The following is a 22,331-nucleotide window of genomic DNA, read 5'->3' as shown; positions in this document are numbered from 1 at the left end:
ATGAAGATTCCAGACAGTCCCTAAAGTGACTGCTGCTATTTCACACATGCCGTGTTGATTTATTTTGATGGCATATTTCTTTTCCAGAAAAAGTTTGGAGTTTTTTCTTTTATTAAACATGATTTTTTTTTGGTTGGGAGGGAGGTTTATCAGTTTCTTATTGGTATTGTAACAAATTACTGCAAACCTGGTATCTCAAAATTGTACGAATTTATTATCTTATATTTTGGGGCATCAGAAATCCAACATAGGTCTCACTGGACTAAAATCTAGGTGTTTGCAGGGCTGGTTCCTTCTGGAGGTTCTAGGGATGGTCTGTTTCCTCACTTTTTCTGGTTTCTAGAGGTTGACGGCATTCCGTGGGTCATGGCTCGTTTCCACATTCAGAGCCGGCAACGTGGGGTTGAATCTGACCCTCCATCTTCTGACACCAACACTCCCACCTCCCTCTTTCACATTGAAAGGACCTTTATAATTCCATGGGCCCACCCAGACAAACATAAAATAAGGACACACTTCTAAGGACCAAAGGAGTTTATTTATTTATTTATTTATTTGTATATCCTTTTCAAGTTTGCTGGTTAGCAACCTTAATTCTATCTACAACCATAATTCTCCCCATGCCATGTAACACAATACAGTCACAGGTTCCAGGGATTAAAATATAGACATCTTGGCAAGACCATTATTCTGCTATGGGGAGGCAGAGAGATTTTCATTGATGCCTATTTGAATTCTTCTGGGTTTTTTCTTAAATCTATCTCTTCCCCAAAAGACAAATGACATGAATTTTTTTGGCGGCAGTATTCAAAAATGGCCAAGTTCAACACTCTTTTTTTTTAAAAAAAAATGTATAAAATGAAGGCCAGAGAGTTTACACAATTTGTCCAAAGACATCTGTGAGTACCCAGGACTGAAACCTATGTTTTCCAACTTCCAACCTAGTATTCTTGCCAACACAAAAGCCATTGACGGCTGGTATTAATCAGTTGGGATCCAGTAAAATTCTACTTTTGTATTCGGCATTCAGATCTTGGTTCCATAAGTACTGCAGTCTATCATTTAAAGTAATATTCACTTAGTCATACAAATAGATTAAAAAATCTTTTTTGTTGTTGAATGAATGATGGAATCAACCAATCAAAATGAAACTGCATTATTCCCTGGTCATTGAACATGCTCTGAAGTATATTACCTTTCAGTAAGTATTTGTAGAGCACCTGTTACATATGTAACAATGGACTAGTGAAAGGAGAAGATGTGAATAATCATAAAATGCTGCATCTTTGATAATTCAGGACTCATGATTTTTTTGTGGGGAGACAACACAGTGATACCTTGGAGAGTTTCATCATAGTGCAAGGTATTGTGGGGTTAGTTGCTAAATGAAATTATTCAGTCAAATGGTGATACTGATGTTCAGTAGAAGAGGACAGTATTCAAATGAGATGGCTTGTGAGCTGGGTCTTTCTTGTTCAAGAAAATGCATATAGGATATGCAGGGGAGGATGCTCCTGGAGAGAAACATCATATCAAAAGCTAGAAAATTAACCCCAACATGTTGTTTGGGGATCTAGTAAGAAGATTGTCCAGCCTGCAGGTAGAGATTCATATAGACAAATGGCAGATTACAAAGTGGGATGGAAAGCATAGTCGGTGAATTCTGAGGGCTCTAGTTTGAATTATGAATGCCAGAGTTAAGGAATGTTGTTTTGTTCAATTTTTTGGGCCATGCCCACAGCATGTGGAAATTCCCAGGCTGGGGATAAAACCTGTGCCAGAATAGTGATCCAAGACGCTGCAGTGACAACACCAGATCCTTAACTCACTACACCACAAGGGAACTCTTTGTTTTGTCAATTTTTGTAAAGATTTTCAATTTTTCTCTAGCAAAAGTAAAATGTGTTATTTTTATTGAGAAATTTCAGAAAGGTTCTTGGCTTTGATAAATCACACACACACATGCACAAACCACATAAAACTATACACTATTCAAAGAACAACCAAAGTAAAATTGTACATTATATGTATTTTTTAAGTACCTACAGAATTGAGAAATGAGAAGTAGGGATATATATATTATATAATTATCCTCTGAGATAGCTCCACCCTTGCCTCTTCAATTCATGGAATCAATAACTCTGGAGCCTTCCTTTGTCTTGAGTGTTGTACTAATGGAAGGGGGATTGTTAGGGTCAGGAAAAGTTATTTGGGGGTGATGATGATTTGTGAATGCAAAATATGCATAATGGACAAGGTAGGAGAAGCATTCCATCTAAAGGGGAGCAGACAAGCCAAGGAAAAGCTTTGAGGTATGAATCATGGAATTTGTGATGCCAACATGAGGGTGCCTGAAGGCTATTAGAAGATTAAGCTGAAAAGGTAGGCAGGAGGCAGATGATAGGGGGGTTCTTTATGCCCTGCTGATGACTTTGGATGTTACCATTTGGGGCAGTTGTTTCTAAATGGGTTCTATGGAGCTCTGAAGTTCCTCTGCCAAGGGGGCACTGTGCGGGGTTATGAGGGGATAGAAGAGGCTTCTCTCATTGTTCAACCAAGGCTTAATATAAAAATTATATTTGATCTATTTATGCCTCTATGTAAGTATGCAAATGAAAATTCGCAAGGCTTAAACAATTAAATGCAAGTTACTAAATGCAAAAGGAAGTTACAGTAGGACTTTTTTTTGTTTTTGCTTTTTAGGGCCGCACCTGCTGCATATGGAAGTTCCCAGGCTAGGGGCCACAGCCACAGCAACTTGGGATCAGAGCTGTGTCTGTGACCTACACTACAGTTCATGGCGACGTCAGATCCCTGACCCACTGAGCGAGGCCAGGGATTGAACCCGCATCCTCGTGGATACTAGGCAGATTTGTTTCCACTGCACCATGATGGGGACTCCTACAGCAGGATTTTGAGTAAGACAAAATCAGGTGCATTTTAGAAAAATCCCTCTGAATCCAGACTAGAGCATTAGTCTCCTAGTGACTGTATTCCAAGTATGCAAAGTTGGCTTGATGGTTGTCAGTGGGCACCACACACCTGGTCTCTCCCAAAGCTGGGAAATGGGTTTCCCTTTAACTGTCTTTCCAGTAGTTATGCGTTAGTTTCTGATGAGAAGAACTTGTGGAGAATTAGCAGGCCAAGGTGAAGCACATCCCATTATACTCTAAAGCTATGGGGGTAATGGGATGGTCTCACAGCAGTTTCCTGGGACCCCATAGGAAAACTGAGTTCCCATTTCTCAGTCCTCTTTTGTGATGAAAATTTTTTTGCTTCTCAGACTTCTGCAAACTCCAGCTTTTCCCCTTCAAATTTAAGTGGTGACTATTTCTCCAATCTGCCAACTACCCCCTTTCCCCTGCTTGCAGACAGACCTTTGCCTCCTAGCTTCTCCCTCCTTCAGGTAAGTTGACATTCTTGTTTAACACGAATGTAATTCTTGTAGCATCCCCTACCCTGACAGACCCAGACTGATATGTGATTATTTCTGAGTATCAAATAATCCATGGCATGGGGGAGACCATCTTAGAACTTCTATTTATATTCGTTGTTTCTTTTCATCTCATGCCCATTTTACGACATCCATAACGGTGAAAGAATGAGAATACATCTTATAAATGAATCAATGTGCATGTATTGAGGGGTATGCTCAAGTTTGTTGCTTATAGTGGTGTGATGTTTTAAAAGTTTGAGGATGTTGGTAAAGAAAATGGCCTTGGGAGAGAGACAAAACAGGAGGCTATTACAGAAGTGGGGGCGGGGGGGGGAAGATTTAAGAGGATCTGTGGTGAGGCAGGAGCCGGGGTGGGGGTGGTCCTGGTTTAAGTGGTATTTAGGATGTAAAATAAATAGGAAGCATTTATGGATAGATCACCTTTGAGGAGGAAAGAGAAGGATGCTTCAAAGATGACTCCCACTTTTGCAGCTTAAGTTCTTCCTTTCACAGAGCAAGAGCTGCTGGTTAGTTGGTCAGTTTGTGTTTGCTTTTTCTCTCACCCTGCTCAACGATTTTGAAAAAAAATAAAAGAAAAAAAAAAAAACACATGCCAACACCAAGTAGAGTCCACCTCAGAAACATGAAGGATGACAGGAAAACTGTCTCCAAAATATATTGTATGAAAGCTCATAAGAAAGAACATGATTGTGGTAGATCTGTGAACAGTCCACCCACACTCTGAGCACTCTTCACCCAAATGGACCAGAAACCTTCAAAAAGATATCTTACTCCAGAAGAAAAAGAGGAGGACACATCAAGAGGTAGGAGGGGCGATTTCACGATATAAACAACCCCATACCTCCTGGGTGGGAAGCCGCACAGACTGAAAACTAACTGATTCACAGAGACTCACCTACAGGAGTGAGAGTTCTGAGTCACACATCAAATTCTCACGTGTGGGGATCTGGCATGGGGAGAAAGATCCCCAGAGCATCTGGCATTGAAGGCCAGTGGGGCTTGTGTGCAGGAACTCCACAGGACTGGGGGAAACAGAGACCCCATTCTTAAAAGGTGCACGCAGACTTTCACGTCCACTGGGTCCCAGAGCAAAGCAAAGTCTCCATGGGAATCTGGGTCAAACCTGACTGTGGTCCTTGGAGGACATTCTGAGAAAACAGGGGTCAATGTGGCATGTTTTGAGGGAAGGACATTGAAAGCAAAGCTCTCAGGAATATTCAGCAGCGATGCCTTTCTCTGGAGGTGGCCATTTTGGGAAAATCTGGCCCCACCCGTCAGTCAGTGCTGAGAAGCCCCAGGGCAAACAACAATCCAGGTGGGATCACAGCCCCACCCCTCAGGCACACAGCTGCCTCTAATCCCCTCCAGAGACTAAGCCCATCATCAGAGGGATTAGAATCAGCTCCACCTACCAGTGGGCAGGCATCAGCCCTTCCCATCAGGGAGCCTACAGCAAGCCCCCCATACTGACTTCAGCCACAGGGGGGCAGACATCAGAAGTAAGAGAGGCTACAACTCTACTATCTGTAAAAAGGTCACCACACCAAAAACCTATAAAAATGAAAAGATAGAGAAGTATAACTCAGATGAGGGAGAAAGGAAAAACCCCAGAAAATCAGCTAAGTGATGAGGAGATTCTTAGCCTCCAGGAAAAAGACTTTAGAATGGTGATGCTGAAGATGATGCAAGACATTGGAAATAAGCTGGAGGCAAAGATGGATAACTTACAGGAAACACTGACCAAAGAGATACAAGATATACAACTTAAACAAGAAGAGATGAAAAATACAATAACTGAAATAAAAAATTCTCTAGAAGCAGACAACAGCAGAATACAGGAGGCAGAAGAACGAATAAGTGAAGTGGAGGACAGATTAGTGGAAATTACAGATGTGGAACAGAAAAGAGAAAAAAGATTGAAAACAATTGAAGAGAGTCTGAGAGAACTCTGGGACAATGTTAAACGCACCAACATCCGTATTATAGGGGTGCCAGAAAGAGAAGAGAGAGAGAAGGAGACAGAAAAAATATTCCAAGAGATAATAGCTGAAAACTTCCCTAACATGGGGAAGGAACCACTCACTCAAATCCAGGAAGCATGACGAGTACCATATAAAATAAACCCAAGGAGGAACACCCTGAGACATATTAATCAAACTGACCAAAATTAAAGACAAAGGGCAAATCCTGAAAGCAGCTAGGGAAAAGAAACAAATACCATACAAGGGAACCCCAATAAAGTTATAGGCAGATTTTTTTTTTATTTTTATTTTTCAGATTTTTCAACAGAAACTCTGCAGGCCAGAAGGGAGTGGAATGATATACTTAACGTGATGAAAGGAAAAAAGCTCCAACCAAGATTACTCTACCCAGCAAAGCTCTCATTCAGATTTGAAGGAGAAATCAAAACCTTCACAGATAAGCAAAAGTTGAGAGAATTCAGCAACACTAAACCAGCCTTACAACAAATACTAAAGGAACTTCTATAGGCAGAAAAGAACAAGAGAAGAAGGAAAGAAAAAAGAGTAACAAAAACAAATCCAAAGCAATTAATAAAATGGCAATAAGAACATACATATCAATAATTACCTTAAATGTTAATGGACTAAATGCCCCAACCAAAAGACATAGACTGGCTGAATGGATACAAAAAGAAGCCCCATATATATACTGTCTTCAAGAGACTCACTTCACTTCTAGGAACACAGACAAATTGAAATTTGAGAAGATGGAAGAAAATATTTCATGCAAATGGGGATCAAAAGAAAGCTGGAGTAGTAATACTCATGTCAGACAAAATAGACTTTAAAATGAAGAATTTTTTAAGGGACAAAGAAGGACATCACATAACGATCAAAGGATCAATCCAAGAAGAAGATATAACAATTTAAAATATCTATGCACCCAACACAGGTTCACCACAATATATAAGGCAACTGCTAACAACCTTAAAAGGAGAAATAGACAATAACACAATAACAGTGGGGGACTTTAACACCCCACTTACAGCAATGGACAGGTCATCCAGACAGAAAATCAATAAGGAAACACAGGCCCTGAATGACGCATTAAACCAGATGGACATAATAGATATTTATAGGACATTTCATCCAAAAGCAACAGAATACACACTCTTCTCAAGTGCACATGGAACATTCTCTAAGATTGATCACATCCTGGGCTACAAATCCAACCTTGGTAACTTTAAGAAAATTGAAATCATATCAAAGCATCTTTTCTGACCACAATGCTATATGACTGGACATCAACAACAAGAAAAAAACTGCAAAAAAACACAAACACGTGTGTTTGTGTTGGAGACTAAACAACATGCTATGAAACAACCAATGAATCACTGAAGAAATCAAAGAGGAAATGAAAAACACCTAGAAGCAAATGACAATGAATATACGACACTCCAAAATCTATGGGATGCAGCAAAAGCCATTCTAAGAGGAAAGTGTATAGCAAGACAAGCCCACTTCAGGAAACAAGAAAAAGCTCAAATAAACAAGCTAACTTTACATCTAAAGCAGCTCCAGAGAGAAGAACAGACAAGGCCTGAAGTTAGTAGAAGGAAAGAAATCATAAAGATGAGAGCAGAAATCAAGGAAATAGAAACAAAGAAAACCATAGAAAAGATCAATGAAACGAAAAGCTGGTTCTTTGAAAAGTTCAACAAAATTGATAAACCCTTAGCCAAACTTATCAAGAAAAAAAGAGAGAGGACTCAAATCAATAAAATGAGAAATGAAAAAGGAGAAGTAACAATGGACATCACAGAAATACAAAGGATCATAAGAGACTACTGTATGCAACTATATGCCAATAAAATGGGAAACCTGGAAGAAATGGACACATTCTTAGAAAAGTACAGTCTTCCAAGACTAAACCAAGATGAAATAGAAAAGAAGAATGGACCAGTCACAAGTACTGAAGTTGAAACTGTGATTAAAAAACTTCCAACAAACAAAAGTCCAGGACCAGATGGCTTCAAAGGGGAATTCTATCGAACATTTAGAGAAGAGTTAACACCTATCCTTCGGAAACTATTTCAAAAAATCACAGAGGAAGGGATACTCCCAAACTCATTTTATGAGGCCACCATCACCCTGATGCCAAAACCAGACAAAGATACCACAAAAAGAGGAAACTACAGGCCAATTTCACTGATGAACATCGATGCAAAAATCCTCAACAAAATACCAGCACACCACATCCAACAATACATTAAAAGGATTGTACATCATGATCAAGTGGGATTTATCCCAGGGATGCAACGGTTCTTCAATATCTGCAAATCCATCAGTGTGATGTACCACATTAACAAACTGAAGAATACAAACCATATGATCCTCTCAATAGATGCAGAAAAAGCCTTTGACAAGATCCAATACCCATTTCTGATAAAAACCCTTCAGAAAGTGGGCATAACGGGAACCTACCTCAACTTGATAAAGGCCATATATGACAAACCCACAGTGAACATCGTTCTCAATGGTGAAAAGCTGAAAGAATTCCCGCTGAGATCAGGAACAAGACAAGGATGTCCGCTCTTGCCACTACTCTTCAACATAGTTTTGGAAGTCCTAGCCACAGCAAGCAGAGAAGTAAAAAAAGAAATAAAAGGAATCCAAATTGGAAAGGAAGAAGTAAAACTATCACTATTTGCAGATGACACAATATTATACCTAGAGAATCCTAAAGACTCTACCAGAAAACTGTTAGAGCTCATCCATGAATTTGGCAAATTCGCAGGATAAAAAATTAATACACAGAAATCAATGGCATTTCTATACACTAACAATGAAAGAGCAGAAAAACAAATTAGGGAAGCAATCCTGTTTACCATTGCATCCAAAAGAATAAAATACCTAGGAGTAAACCTACCTAAAGAGACAATAGACCTGTACTCTGAAAATTATAAGACACTTATGAAAGAAATCAAAGATGATACAAATAGATGGAAAGATATACCATGCTGGTGGATTGGAAGAGTTAATATTATCAAAATGACTATACTCCCCAAGGCAATCTACAGATTCAATGCAATCCCTATCAAATTACCAAGGACATTTTTCACAGAACTTGAACAAAATATTTTAAAGTTTGTTTGGAAGCACAAAAGACCTAGAATAGCCAAAGACATCCTGAAAAGGAAAAATGAAGCTGGAGGAATCAGGGTCCCTGACTTCAGACTATACTACAAAGCAACAGTCATCAAAATTATATGGTACTGGCACAAAGACAGAAATATAGATCAGTGGAACAGGATAGAAAGCCCAGAATTCAACCCACGCACCTACAGCCAACTCGTCTATGACAAAGGAGGCTAGAATATACAATGGAGAAAGGACAGCTTCTTCATTAATTGGTGCTGGGAAAACTGGACAGCCACATGGAATAGAACACTCCCTAACACCATACACAAAAATCAACTCCAAATGGATGAAAGACCTAGATATAAGACCAGACACTATAAAACTCTTAGAGGAAAACATAGGCCAAACACTCTCTGACATAAATGACAAAAACATCTTCTCAGATCCACCTCTCAGAGTATTGACAACAAAAATAAAAATAAACAAATGGGACCTACTCCAACTTCAAAGTTTCTGCACAACAAAGGAAACCCTAAACAACACAAAAAGACAACCCACAGAATGGGAGAAAATCTTTGCAAGTGAATCAACTGACAAGGGATTCATCTCCAATATTTATAAACACCTTCTGCAGCTCCATACCAAAAAAACATACAACCCCAACAAAAAATGGGCAGAAGATCTAAACAGACAGTTCTCCAAAGAAGACATACAGATGGCCGAGAAAGACATGAAAAGATGTTCAACATCACTCATTATTAGAGAAATGCAAATCAAAACCACTCTGAGGTACCACCTTACACCAGCCAGAATGGCCATCATCAAAGAGTCTGCAAACAATAAGTGCTGGAGAGGGTGTGGAGAAAAAGGAACACTAGTACACTGTTGGTGAGATTGTAAATTGGTGCAACCACTGTGGAAAGCAGTATGGAGATTCCTCAGAAAACTAAACATAGAACTACCATTTGACCCAGCAATCCCACTCCTGGGCATCTACCCAGAGAAAACCATGACTCGCAAAGACACATGTACTCTGATGTTCATTGCAGCACTATTTACAATAGCCAAGACATGGAAACAACCTAAATATCCATCGACAGAGGAGTGGATCAAGAAGATGTGGTACATATACACAATGGAATATTACTTAGCCATTAAAAAGAACGGAATACCGGCATTTTTAGCAACATGGATGGACCTAGAAACTATCATGCTAAGTGAAGTCAGCCATACAATGAGACACCAACATCAAATGCTTTCACTGACATGTGGAATCTGAAAAAAGGACAGACGGAACTTCTTTGCAGAACAGATGCTGACTCAGACATTGAAAAACTTATGGTCTCCGGAGGAGACAGTTTGGGGGGTGGGGGGGTGTGCCTGGGCTGTGGGATGGAAATCCTGTGAAATAAGATTGTTATAATCATTATACAACTACAGATGTGATAAATTCATGTGAGTAATAAAAAAATTAAGAAAAAAATAAAGTGATGGTAATTGTTAAAAAAAAAGAAAAGATCTTTTCCTATCACATAATAGTTGTTGCATATATCTCATAATTCTATTTATAGTTATCACTAATTCAAAATAACAGTAGCTGTTAGAGCTGCTGCTACATCTTTTAATTTAAAGCACTAATAAAAGGCACATGCATTCCATCACAAATTAAAAAATATTTTGATAAGTGTATTTTAGAATAATTGATTTTTAATAACATATATTTGATGTATTTAAAAATATTATTTTGGGAAAGGGCCCATGGCATGAAAAGAGACTAAGAACCCCCTAAAATTATATATCCTCAATATAGCAGCGAATATCTAATTTAAAATGAAAGGGCTACTGCTTCCAAACTTTATATTTCTAGTTTGAATACCAACTAAGATATTAAAAAATAGAATTATAATAGTTAAATCTTATAGTAACCTTAGGCATCAGAATATTATTAAGTAATGTGATTAAAACAGTTTCATGAATTAAACAAACCTGTGCACATTTGCACATGTGTGGACACATGCATGTAAATGTCTGTCATCCTTTTTATTGAGGGTAACCATAGCCATTTATACATATTAAGGCTTCTTTTAGGATATTTGTTTCCTATTAATTCATGCAATCATTTTATAAATAGTAAAATTCTTGTTAAGGTATTTACAATAATCTTTTTTTTTTTTTGTCTTTTTTTGTCTTTTTGTCTTATTAGGGCCACACCTGTGGCATATAGAGGTTCCCAGGCTAGGTGTCCAATGAGAGCTGTAGCTGCCAGCCTATGCCACAGCCATAGCCATACCAGATCCGAGCCACATCTGTGACCTACACCACAGCTCACGGCAATGCTGGATCCTTAACCCACTGAGCGAGGCCAGGGATTGAACCTGCAACCTCATAGTTCCTAGTCGGATTTGTTTCCGCTGAGCCACGACGGGAACTCTGGTATTTACAATATTCTTAATCTTCATTTAACCACATAAGCAGGTGTTTATATTGAATAATATGTGAATTATATATGAGTAAAAACATTCTGTTTTATTCACGAGTCATGCTGGGGATTGCAATCTTAAGAACTTTAATTTCATCTAAATTTTATTAATCAGTTTAAAAAATTGTTCCTTTCCCCCCCCAATACCAGAACTCAAAGTCTTCTTGAACTTTATTTCCCAAAGGCAGCAGAATGTGCTCTGAACCCCTGCCATGTAATCTTGTATTATGAACCCTTTCCATTTATGACTTCTAGGCAGCTAAAAAAAATCACTCCTCAAATCACTTTAAATCATATATAAATCACTCCCTTATAATCAAGAGCCCTTCCTTCTAGTAAGCTATTCAAAAGATACTTCCAAAAGTGAGAAGGCTGACCAATGATTTTCACAAGATAACGCAGTGTGAAAAATTGGGACATTCATATGAGAAAGACCTGAGTTTGGGTTCCTGGTCCATTACTTACAAGCTTTGTGACCTTAAATATTTTTTATTTTTTTACGAGTTTCAATTTCCTTCTCATGAATTGGAGATGCCCACACTTACCCCATACTGTTTTTGTGAATATTAAATAAGATACTTATGTAAATTTCAACAGATTAATGTCTATACAGAAAAATTGTTAATTCTAATCCCTACTGATTTATAAATAGAGTCATCACAATAGATGTGAACAAACAGTTTGACCTTTACAATAACTTTGCAAAATCTCTGAGTAGAAAACTTTTTTGTACCAGGGTAGAATGTTTAAAAACTTGGCTTTACAAACAAATAGCATCTGCCACTATAAATATTGATACTTTAAAATGTCTATGTTTCTCACAGTGTGTGTGTGTATGTGTCTTTCTCAATTTTTGAGATGGAGTTCTTTGGATCCAGTTTTTTGTGTGTTGGGTTTTGAGGTGCTGCCCACTCAACTAAAGGGAAACTATTTAAAATGCCAAGTTTCTGACAGATGTCTCTGAGCATATAATGACTGATTAAATCTAAAGCAGTGAATTCCATGATTACCTAAGTTTACATACTATCTATGTGTTAACAGCTAGTGGGAGTATCCCATTTGTTTGCTTTGGATGTTATGAATTGTTTGTGATGATATTATTTTTCCTTCTCCAAAGTTGTGGTTAGATTAAGGACTGAGTGTTTTGCCAAGCACACATCCTTTTGAAGTGGTTTGTATTACATTTTTAGGGAAATATATTTTGGGGGTAATTTTAATTGTTTAGATGATCATAAAATTTGTACACAGAGATCAGATAATAATAGCAGCTAAAATTACCAACCTTTACCCTAGAAAATGATAACAAATGATTTGCACATGTCATTTCCCCTAAACCACACAATCTGTCCATTAGATGGGTGTTATCAGGGAAAGTAAGTAACTTGTCCAGGGTTGGAAAACTTGTAAGTGGCAGAACTAAGATCCAAACCCAGGTGTCTTCCAAAGCCCTTTTTTTTTTTTTTTTTAAGAGCCATGATGCTATAAAGCTCTTTGTCTATGTATCTGAATTCAATGATAATTTATGGTATGTTGTAATGCTAAGAATTTCAGAAGCCTAAAACAGGTTGGAATTTTTAAAATGAGCGTGAAAATATAAGCCGTCTGATTTCCTAGAAACAAATAGAAATGAATACAAGATCAAATATCAAATTATTAGACTACATGAGAGAATAAAAGATAAAGCATCACTCCCCAGAGCTCTGGTGAGGAAGTCTGTCAGCATTATTTTCCAATAGGGCTGAAAAATATTTGTTTTGATCTCACATCCAGCTGCATCCCCTCCCCTGGATCTCATATTCAGTAATGGAATGTTTTGAATACTCAAGTTGAGTGAGGAACACATACTATTCATTTCTGTATCTTTAATACTGACTATTCTGTGAATTCTGGATTCCCACATTCAAGTACCTGCTAGATATTCCCATTTGGACATTTACCACAATTTCAGCTTGAATGTATCTAAATGTAAGAGGGCCAGCTATATGCACAAACAAGTATTTATTACCAAGACCATCGGGACAGGCATTAGACTCCAGGGCCTGACTTCTTGTGTTCCAATTAGATGTTACTCCTTATCTGTGTGAACAAATACATCATCTTTGCTTCACATTTCCCATCTATGCAGTGGAAATAATAACACTTATTTTATGGGATTGTTATGAAGATGAAAGGAATTATTGCATGTAAAGCTCTTAGTCAAGTGCTGGGCACATAGCAAGTACCATGGCAATATTAGTGGTTATTAGTTTTCTTCTCATTCATCCAGGCTGAAAACTATAGTCTTTTGTTTGGATTACTAGATGTGGGCAGGATGTGGGAGCAAGGCTAAGGGAGCAGTTAGCTGCTGATTCCTGTTAGTCCTTCTTTTGGAATATTTATCCCATTTTCTATAGTCTTCTCCATCACAAAAGTAATCTTTTTATCGCTGGTAATTTTGTGCCTACAGTTTACGCCCTATACCACCAAAAGATCTATCTTTTTAAACAATGATTTAACAGAATTAGTCTCCTACTCAAAAACATTCAATGTTTAATGCTATAGCATATAGTGCAAATTCCTCATTCTGGGAAGAAAATCCCTTCAATCCAGCCCCAACCTATGTTTCTAGCCTCATCTCTCTCTCTTGTATGTCAAGGAAGCTTAGACAAACCAGTTCACTCAATGCTCTGTGCTCTCCTTCACGCCACGTTCCTAGGGCCTGAATATCCTCTTATCACTATTCAAATCCTACCTGCACTCTTGGGTCAGCTCCAATTTTGTGTCCCCCAAAAACTCTAGACATGCCATAAGCTCTATAACTTGGAGCACACATGAAGGGCATCAGGATAAAAAGTCAAATTTTATTAATTCCAAGTGCACATATATAGGGGATGATTTTAAGCAAAGAAAAGGTAGGGGGTTTGAGAAATATTCAATGAATTATAAAATTTTAAAACTACTCAATTATTTTCATATTTATATAATGATGCAAGCAATGACTGAGGTAACCAGCAAAGGGCTTTCTGTATCCTATTTTGATATATAGGTCTCTTGTATAACTTTATGCTTGAAATCACTGTTCAAGATCAAATTAACAGCCCTCTCCATTTCCCTTGTCCATTCTGCTATGAGTTATACTCCTAAGAAATCTTGCAGCTCAAAAAAAGTCAATGGAAAAAACAGGAGTTTCAGATTCATAACATTGTTGAATAAGGAATTTCAATAAATGTGCTTTCTTATAGCTATAGATGTATGATTATAAAATGTAAACCTTACTGAGAAAACCCAGTATTTTATTATATCAAAGCTTTTCTCAACTACTGCTAGCACCACTGATAGCCAGAACTTCTTATCATTCCTCTCATCTCATATACTAAAGGAAGCAGAGCTGCTCAAATAAAGCAGGAGTGCTGTGAGCAAGTTATAGTTTCCTCTCTGAGGATGGGGAAGGTTCCTAATTAAGACTGCATTACAAACAGATGATCATGTCATGCAAATTGAAAGCTGACACTGTACTTGAATAATTTTTCCATAGAAAAGGAAATATTAACTTCACAACTACCTGCCAAATTATCATGAATTGTCATTTACAGAAGTAATTGCAAAGACTAAAGAACCAGGTAATCTGGATTCTGATTTGACCTTGGGCAAATCATTTAAGACTAAAGATTTGAGTTGTCACACTTAAAAAAATAAAGGGTGGGATAGATGGTTTCAAATACCCCCAAACACATCAATATTTCTATGCCCTTTTCTTTTCTTACCTATAAGGCTATATATTATTTGTGCAAGGTTCTGTTACCCACTTACCATGACCTTAAAGTTCAATGAATATGTCTATTCTCACATACCTTACTTTTAAAAGAACTAGATTATAAATTCTTAATATTGAAATAGTTATAAATTTTGAATTTTCTTTTATAATTCAAAAGACATTTTGGATTTTAAATGCCCTGTTCCAAATACCACATAATTACCTAAAAAATTCAGTAGATTCATTGTCTTCATACTTTTTCCTATACTTCACAGTATCATACATATATATTTTTTTGGCCTTGCTCATGTCATGCGGGAGTTGTGGGGCCAGGGATCAACCCAGTGCCACAGCAGGGACCTGAGCCACTGTAGTGACAATGCCCGTTCTTAACCTGCTATGCCACAGGGGAACTCCATGTATTTTTAATGACTCTAAAACCCTAACTACATTACTGCATTTCCAAGGCCTAATAGTTTAGTCTTGTTAATTTTTTGCTTTCAGAATATTTCAGAAACATAGTCTCCTTTCGCGGAGACAAGAAGCATCAAATAATTGCTTAACATGTTAATGTTAATGTTCTGGGATTATTTGAAATCTGAGACCATGTTGGATCTTTTGGTTTAACACAGCATTTAGTGACTACTTCAGGATTTCTTGGTTATCTTGCTGGTGAGGATAATGTGAACACCTCACACCAGGTCTCATTGCTTTCTTTATGTGTTGTGTTAGTGGTCAGGAGTTCTTCTCCCAGTCTTTCTTTTGTGATTCAAGCAACTGGAATGCACTGTGACAAACAGATACCTTTAAGGTTTCACAACCTGAAAAATGAAAAAAAAGATGTTTATAACTACTGAACAGTTTTTGTTGTTGTTGTTATTTCTAGGGCTGCACCCGTGGCATATGGATGTTCCCAGGCTAGGGGTCTAATCAGAGCTGTAGCTGTCACCTATGCCAGAGCCACAGCAACGCCAGATCCGAGCAGTATCTGCAACCCACACCACAGCTCATGGCAATGCCAGATCCTCAACCCACTGAGCGAGGCCAGGGATCGAACCCGCAACGTCATGGTTCCTAGTCAGATTCGTTAACCACTGAGCCATGACGGGATTCGAGCAGTTTGACTTATTATGCTGAAGATTCGATTTATATTTTAAAGATAACACCTTAGTTTTGCAGACCAAATAATAGCATCAGAAAAAAAAAAAAAAAAGGCCAAGTAATGAAGTCATTAGCCAAGTAAGGAATCCATCTAAATAGAATAGTTTAAATTTTAAATCAGCATAGCTGATAAGGTAGGATATTCTTCTTTAAAAATCAGAAGCCCCAAATTCTTTGCAAAAATGGAAGTCCCAACTTCGAGGAATTCTATGTAATTGGATGGTGACACCTATTGGCCAGATTTATCACTGCAAGCCTGTTATTTCAAACATCTATAAGCATAGTTAAATAAAGGGTTAGTGAAGTCCCAGGGACAAAATTAGGGATTTTTATCCATTTAAGATATTCATATTGTGGATACATATTAATGTAATATTTTAAATTAGATAAACATACCTCACATATATCTGTTTTGCTTTTAGAAGTTGTTTTGTTCACTAGATATATGCTCTATGAAATGGAGTGGTACAGTGGAAAGACCAACAGCTAAAGGCAATCCTGGGCTGCCAATCCTGGACTCCTCCTGCTGACTGGGACCGAACTATCCATATCAACTACAGGAGAGATCTGCTATCAGAAATGACTGTGAAGTAATGAGATTGATTTTTACATGTAATTTATGTAATTAATTAGTCTCAGTGCTTTTCAGATATCCTTCATAATACTCAATGTCAGAAAACTAGCTATGTTAAGCTTCTACAGAATCTTTAACTTGCCAGTGAAAATAAATTTAAAAATGAAAAACAGGATTAATTTGAGAAGCAGGCCAGTACATCATACCTTTTCTACTTTATTGCCACACACACTTAATTTTCTTGGAGGGAATCCATGTTCACTGTTATAAACAAAACTTCCGAAACAAAATCCATAAAGCTTTCCGATAGGCCCAACTTTAATATCAATTGTATCTCCACTGTAGATGCCTTGATCAACTCTCAGGTTTTTTCCAATATACTAAAATGATTTTTGCCACCTGGAGACATTATTGTCCTGAATCAATGTAGAGCTTGGAGCTTATTTGCATAAAAGTACATAGTATGTTGATCTACATTTGATTCTAAGGGAACTATAAATAGAGAGCAATCTAAAAGCCAAGTGTTCATCCATTTGAGATTAATTGCCTCTTCCAGGTCACTAATTCATACTCCAACGTCCCAGGAGAGTTAATTTATGTCCCATGAGTGACCACTTGACTTTGCAAAGGTATTTTAATGCACTTGGGCTTAATACGGGACAAATCTTATTACTGTAACTTATTTACACTGCAATAGACATAGTTCCCCTTCTCTTTCCCAGCTTGTTTACTCAGTGCCAGAACAAAGTCTTCCTTTTGACCCTCCTGGTGATTTAACTCAGTTTGAACGGCTCCAAATCCAGGAATTTACAATTAAAATCGTGAGACAGTAGAGATGGAATTCGTATTATTTAGAAGAACTTTAATCAAGGGTAAATGAAGTCACATGCTCTGTAAGCAAATTACAAATGGATCTCATGTCTTTCTGCTATCAAATTGGAATGTGGAGAATACATTTTCCCCAAATATTGATTCCAGTGTTAAGGATCTAACTTAGTCATAGCTTTTTAAGTAGGAGAAATAAATAGTAATCAATGAACAGTACCATGAACATTCACAGGTAAAAACCTGTCATTAAAAAATGATGATGAATCAGAGGTTTAGCCCTGCAAGTGCTGATTTTTTAGGCACTCAAAGTTTGTATGCTTTTCAACTCTAGTAGGTATTTGTATGTTTAAAAAATGTAGTTAGTTTGCAATTCTCTTAGCGAATCTTACACAAAGTAAAATTAATGCCTCTTTTTTTTACATAGAACAGTAAAATCAAAGCAGACTATAGCACTGCAACCATATCTGTTCGGTTTGTCTTCATTTTAAGGAAGCAAATTTAATGACTGGCATTTCATGTAAATATACTATAGTAAAATTACAAATGTGACAAAAATGAAATATTTCATGAAATAATCAAATATGATAAAACAATGTTTAGATCAATTAATAACTAAAGGAGAAAATCTACAAAGAAGACTGAATGTTATAAACTCTAAAAGAGAATGATTTAACTATCCAAAGATTAAGAGGTTCTTGGAAAATTTTTTTTCTCTTGTCTTTTTAGGGCCAAACCCCGTGGCATGTGGAGGTTCCCAGGCTAGGGGTCCAATCGGAGCTGTAGCTGCCTGCCTACGCCAGAGCCACAGCAACTCGCAACTCAGGATTAGAGCTGCGTCTTCGACCTACCTACGCCACAGCTCACAGCAACACCAGATCCTTAACCCACTGAGCAAGGCCAGGGATCAAACCTGCAACCTCATGGTTCCTAGTCGGATTCGTTTCTGCTGCACCACGACGGAACTCCGGTTCTTGGGAAACTCATTCAGCCCTTGGCAAAACTGATCATGTTATTTAAAAAAATGTCTAATACAATTGTAAGGAAAGTGAAATGCTTTAAAAACTTGATTCTTGGTTTAACCTAAGAATTAATATACAGGTGAAATTATATCTATTTAAAAAGAAAAACCATAGTCTTGTTTCAAAATTTCTGAGTTAACTACAAATTTTAACTACGTTCTTTAAAAGTGAATTCAACTTTAAGGGGCTTTTTATGGTACCTGATAGCCTTAAATAGCTTTTACCACTATTTTAAAAGTAGATTGTATTTTTAAAAATTTGTACCCAAACTAAAAAAAAAAAGAACATGACTAACACCCCAGAAGCCCCCTTCTCCTTCTTCCCAGTCACTACCCTTCCCCTCACAAGGGTAAGCACCACCCTGGCCTCTATAGCAGCAGTTTTGGTTTTGTACTTCATTGAGTGGAATTTATATGCAGTATGTACTCTTTGGTGTCCGTCTTATTTCACTTATTAGTAGTCTTCATTTTGTTGCAGCTATCATAAAACACTCATTTTCATTATTGTATATCTCACTATGTGAATATGCCACAATTGACATATCCTCTTTGTTGCTTTTGGGCATTTGAGCAGAGTCCTACTTTTGGCTCTTATAGATAGTGCTGGTATAGACTTTCATGAGGGCATGTCTTTTGGTGAACAGATGTGTGTATTTCCGCTGGATCTATAGCTCAGAGTTGAAATGCTAGGTCCTAGGCAGGGTATACTAAGCTTTTGAACCACCAGTTCTCTGAAATGTTTATACTATTACATTTTCTGTCAACAATAGTTGGACTTGCTCTACATCGGTGCCACTTCATTTGAGCCATTCTGGGCACATGCAGTGAGTGGTGTGGTATTGTGGGTTTAATTTGCATTTCTGATGATTAATGAAGCAGAGCACCTTTTCATGTTTACTGGCCATTTGGATAGCTTTCTGCAAATGTTTATTTTTTGCTTACTGATTTTAGGAATTCTTTATGTATTTTGAAGACAACTTTTTATATAATACGTGTTACATATATATAATCTGGATTATTGTGTATATGTATGTATATACAGTTCTGTTGGTTGTCTTCTTCATGATGTTTTTGATGATTATATTAATTCTAATATGACATAATTTTCTCCTTGTATGATTAGTGTTGTGTCCTGTTTTTTTAAAAAAATCCTTGCCTACTCCAGAGTCACAAAGATCTCCCCCCTCAAAGGCTTTGTTTAATCTTTCATTTAGATTTGCAACCCACTTGGAAGTGATTTTTTTATGTAGTGTAAGGTAGAAGCAAAAATACATTCTTTTCCTAAATGAATATCCAGTTGATACAGCAATATATATTCAAAAGATCATTCTTTTTCTCACTGCAGTGTCACCTTTGTCATAAACGAAGCCACCACTCATGTACATGGTTGCTTTGTTTCTTCTCATTGGTCTATTGTCAGTGCCACTTGTCTTATTAGTTTTATAACAGCAACATGGTTTTTAAATGATTATATAACTCCAATATGATTGGAAGGCAAATGCTTAAAGCCTGAATTTGAATATTCTGGACAATTAAGTTATAGCTTACACATATTCTATTGACACAAAGAAGGGAGGGCAAAGAAAACTTATGAAAAAGTTAAAATCTCCTGGCTAGTGATGAGATGAGAATGAAGGTTACTACTGCATGTTTTGTGCAGTGTTTAAATTTACTAGGGAGTTGAATGGCTACTTTTCAGGTATGGAGGGAACCAAGACAACAAAAGATAGAAAACAATTATGTACAAGTATGAGGTGCTGAATGGTGTGGCATAAACCAAGTCCTACAAATGAAGAAGGCAAAGGAAAGATCAGTGAAGAATGGAATAGCTAGCAAAGGCTTCATAGAGGAAGACTCCTTGAATTTATTTGAGCCTGATCAGGTCACTCTTAATGCAGAACATTAGAGACTTCATTTTTGCTTCCTTTATCTCCTTATTAAATCCATGATCATATCCTGATATTATTTTTTGTCTTTTTGTCACCTGCTCTTATTTCTTCAGATGTGCCTTTAAATCTCTCCTACTGGGTTTCAAAACAGACTTAATGGTTTTAATCCTAACTGTACATCTGAATCATCTGGGAAACTTACCAAAAAAAAAAAAAAAAAAAAAAAAGAGATACCCAAGCCTCTTTAGAATAATAAAACAATCTGTAGATGTGGGGGCCAAATCATTAGTCTGCTTAATTCAACACTTGAATCAAATGTACAGATGAAGTAGAGAAATGACGAGTTAGAAAGTATGTTTAATCAGTGGTTCTCAATTGGGGATAGGTATTGTCAGATAAAATATAGGATACCTGGTCAAATTTCTTTTAGATAAACATCTTGCTCCCCAGAAGAAATATGGCACTTTTTGGAGATATTCTCTGTCATGACGAGGGGCTGCTATTGGCATCTGGAGAATGGAGGCCAAGGATGCTGCTAAACATCCTATACCCCACATGACATCTCCCAAAACAAAGAATTATCTGGTTCAAAATGCCAAGGTAGATAAATACTGCTTTGGAGCAACAAGAGAACCAGTCATAAGAAGAGGAAACAGAATTGGAATTAAAGGCAGAATTTTGTCCAAATGTAAGGATTATATTGATGTTGCAAGAAAGAATTGAGTTTTGAACCTGAAGCCAGAGAACTGTGTGAAGTGTAGCATATATAATTGAATTTTTAGATACACTTTTCAGTACATTTTCAAAGAAATCCAGAGCATGTAGAGTTCAATGGAATGAACTCAGTTTATAAAATGGGGCAGCAGTATTAGTTAACCTCAAAGTTAGATTCTGTGACTCTTTGATATTTTTAATTGCTTAATAAATCTTCTTGATAATGACCATGAAGAGTCTCTTACATAAAAACCACAGCCAATTTTCAGGACAGTCTTTACACTAGCTGTGTGAGCTGATGTATGCTCCTATGTTTCCCCTTTTATCTACTATACAATAATTCCTAAGTTCTTGTTAAAATAGAGATTTTACAACAAAAACATATTTTTCAGTGACAGATCTAAAATCAAATTCAATGGCTCAGCCTTTAAAAGGAAGCAAATTTATGTTTCAGCTATAATTTTACCAATTTTTTATGGGGTCCTAATCAAATGAATATAACAAAACTGATCTGTGTAATGTTTTCTTACTGCAATACATAATACTTAACTATTTTCTATTACTAAGAATCTCTTGGATTGTATTTCCCAAACCTAAATTTTGTCATAACATTTCAAGGAAAAAAAATTTAAGCGGCAGTTACTGCTTTCCATGCTCTTTGTTTCTGTAAATCCTGTTGGAACACAACAGGATAAAAGGAGCTTCCCCCCCCATGTACCTATCCCTCATACAATACAATCCATAGCCAGAACCACCTAAAGGGAGGAAGTATCCTTTTCAACCAGTAGATGGTACTTTAGACTTAAATGTTGAAATCTCATGGAAAAAGGCTCAAAGAAAGATACAAGGTAGGAAAAGCCTGAATAAGCAATATGTATGCTTGTGAAACAACGACTGGTGCAAGGCAGTGGACCAAATAAAGGACAGCCTTTTTTTTGGGGGGGGGGGGAAGCTGACCTTTGCACTGTAGCATGTTGAGTAACAAACAACTCTGGCCTGTAGCTACTGGATGCCTTAAACACTCCCCCACCCCAAGTTATAACAATCAAAAATATCTCCAGATACTGCCAAATTTCCCGAGGGGCAAAACTGTCCCAATTCAGAATCACTGAGAAGGCAGAGCTATACAAACAGGCAATCTATAATTAGGCACAGTAAGGGTGAATCTCACATTGCTGAGTGAAAGAAGCCAGAGTGAACATACTACATATGGTCTCATATATAAAAAGCATCAAAACAAGCAAAACCAATTTATACTGCATAAAATCAGGAGAGTGGCTACTCATGGAAGGGGGCAATTAAGGAGAAATGCCTGAAAGGGAGGGGGATGAGCTTGTGGGGTGCCAGTAATATTCCATCTTGATATGGGTGCTCCT

Source organism: Sus scrofa, chromosome 15, assembly GCF_054392235.1.
Source record: "Sus scrofa isolate SSC_HxYL_T2T_F1_AM1 chromosome 15, Sscrofa_HxYL_maternal_Yorkshire_Landrace_v2.0, whole genome shotgun sequence".
NCBI lineage: Eukaryota > Metazoa > Chordata > Mammalia > Artiodactyla > Suidae > Sus > Sus scrofa.
This window is presented reverse-complemented; position numbering follows the sequence as displayed.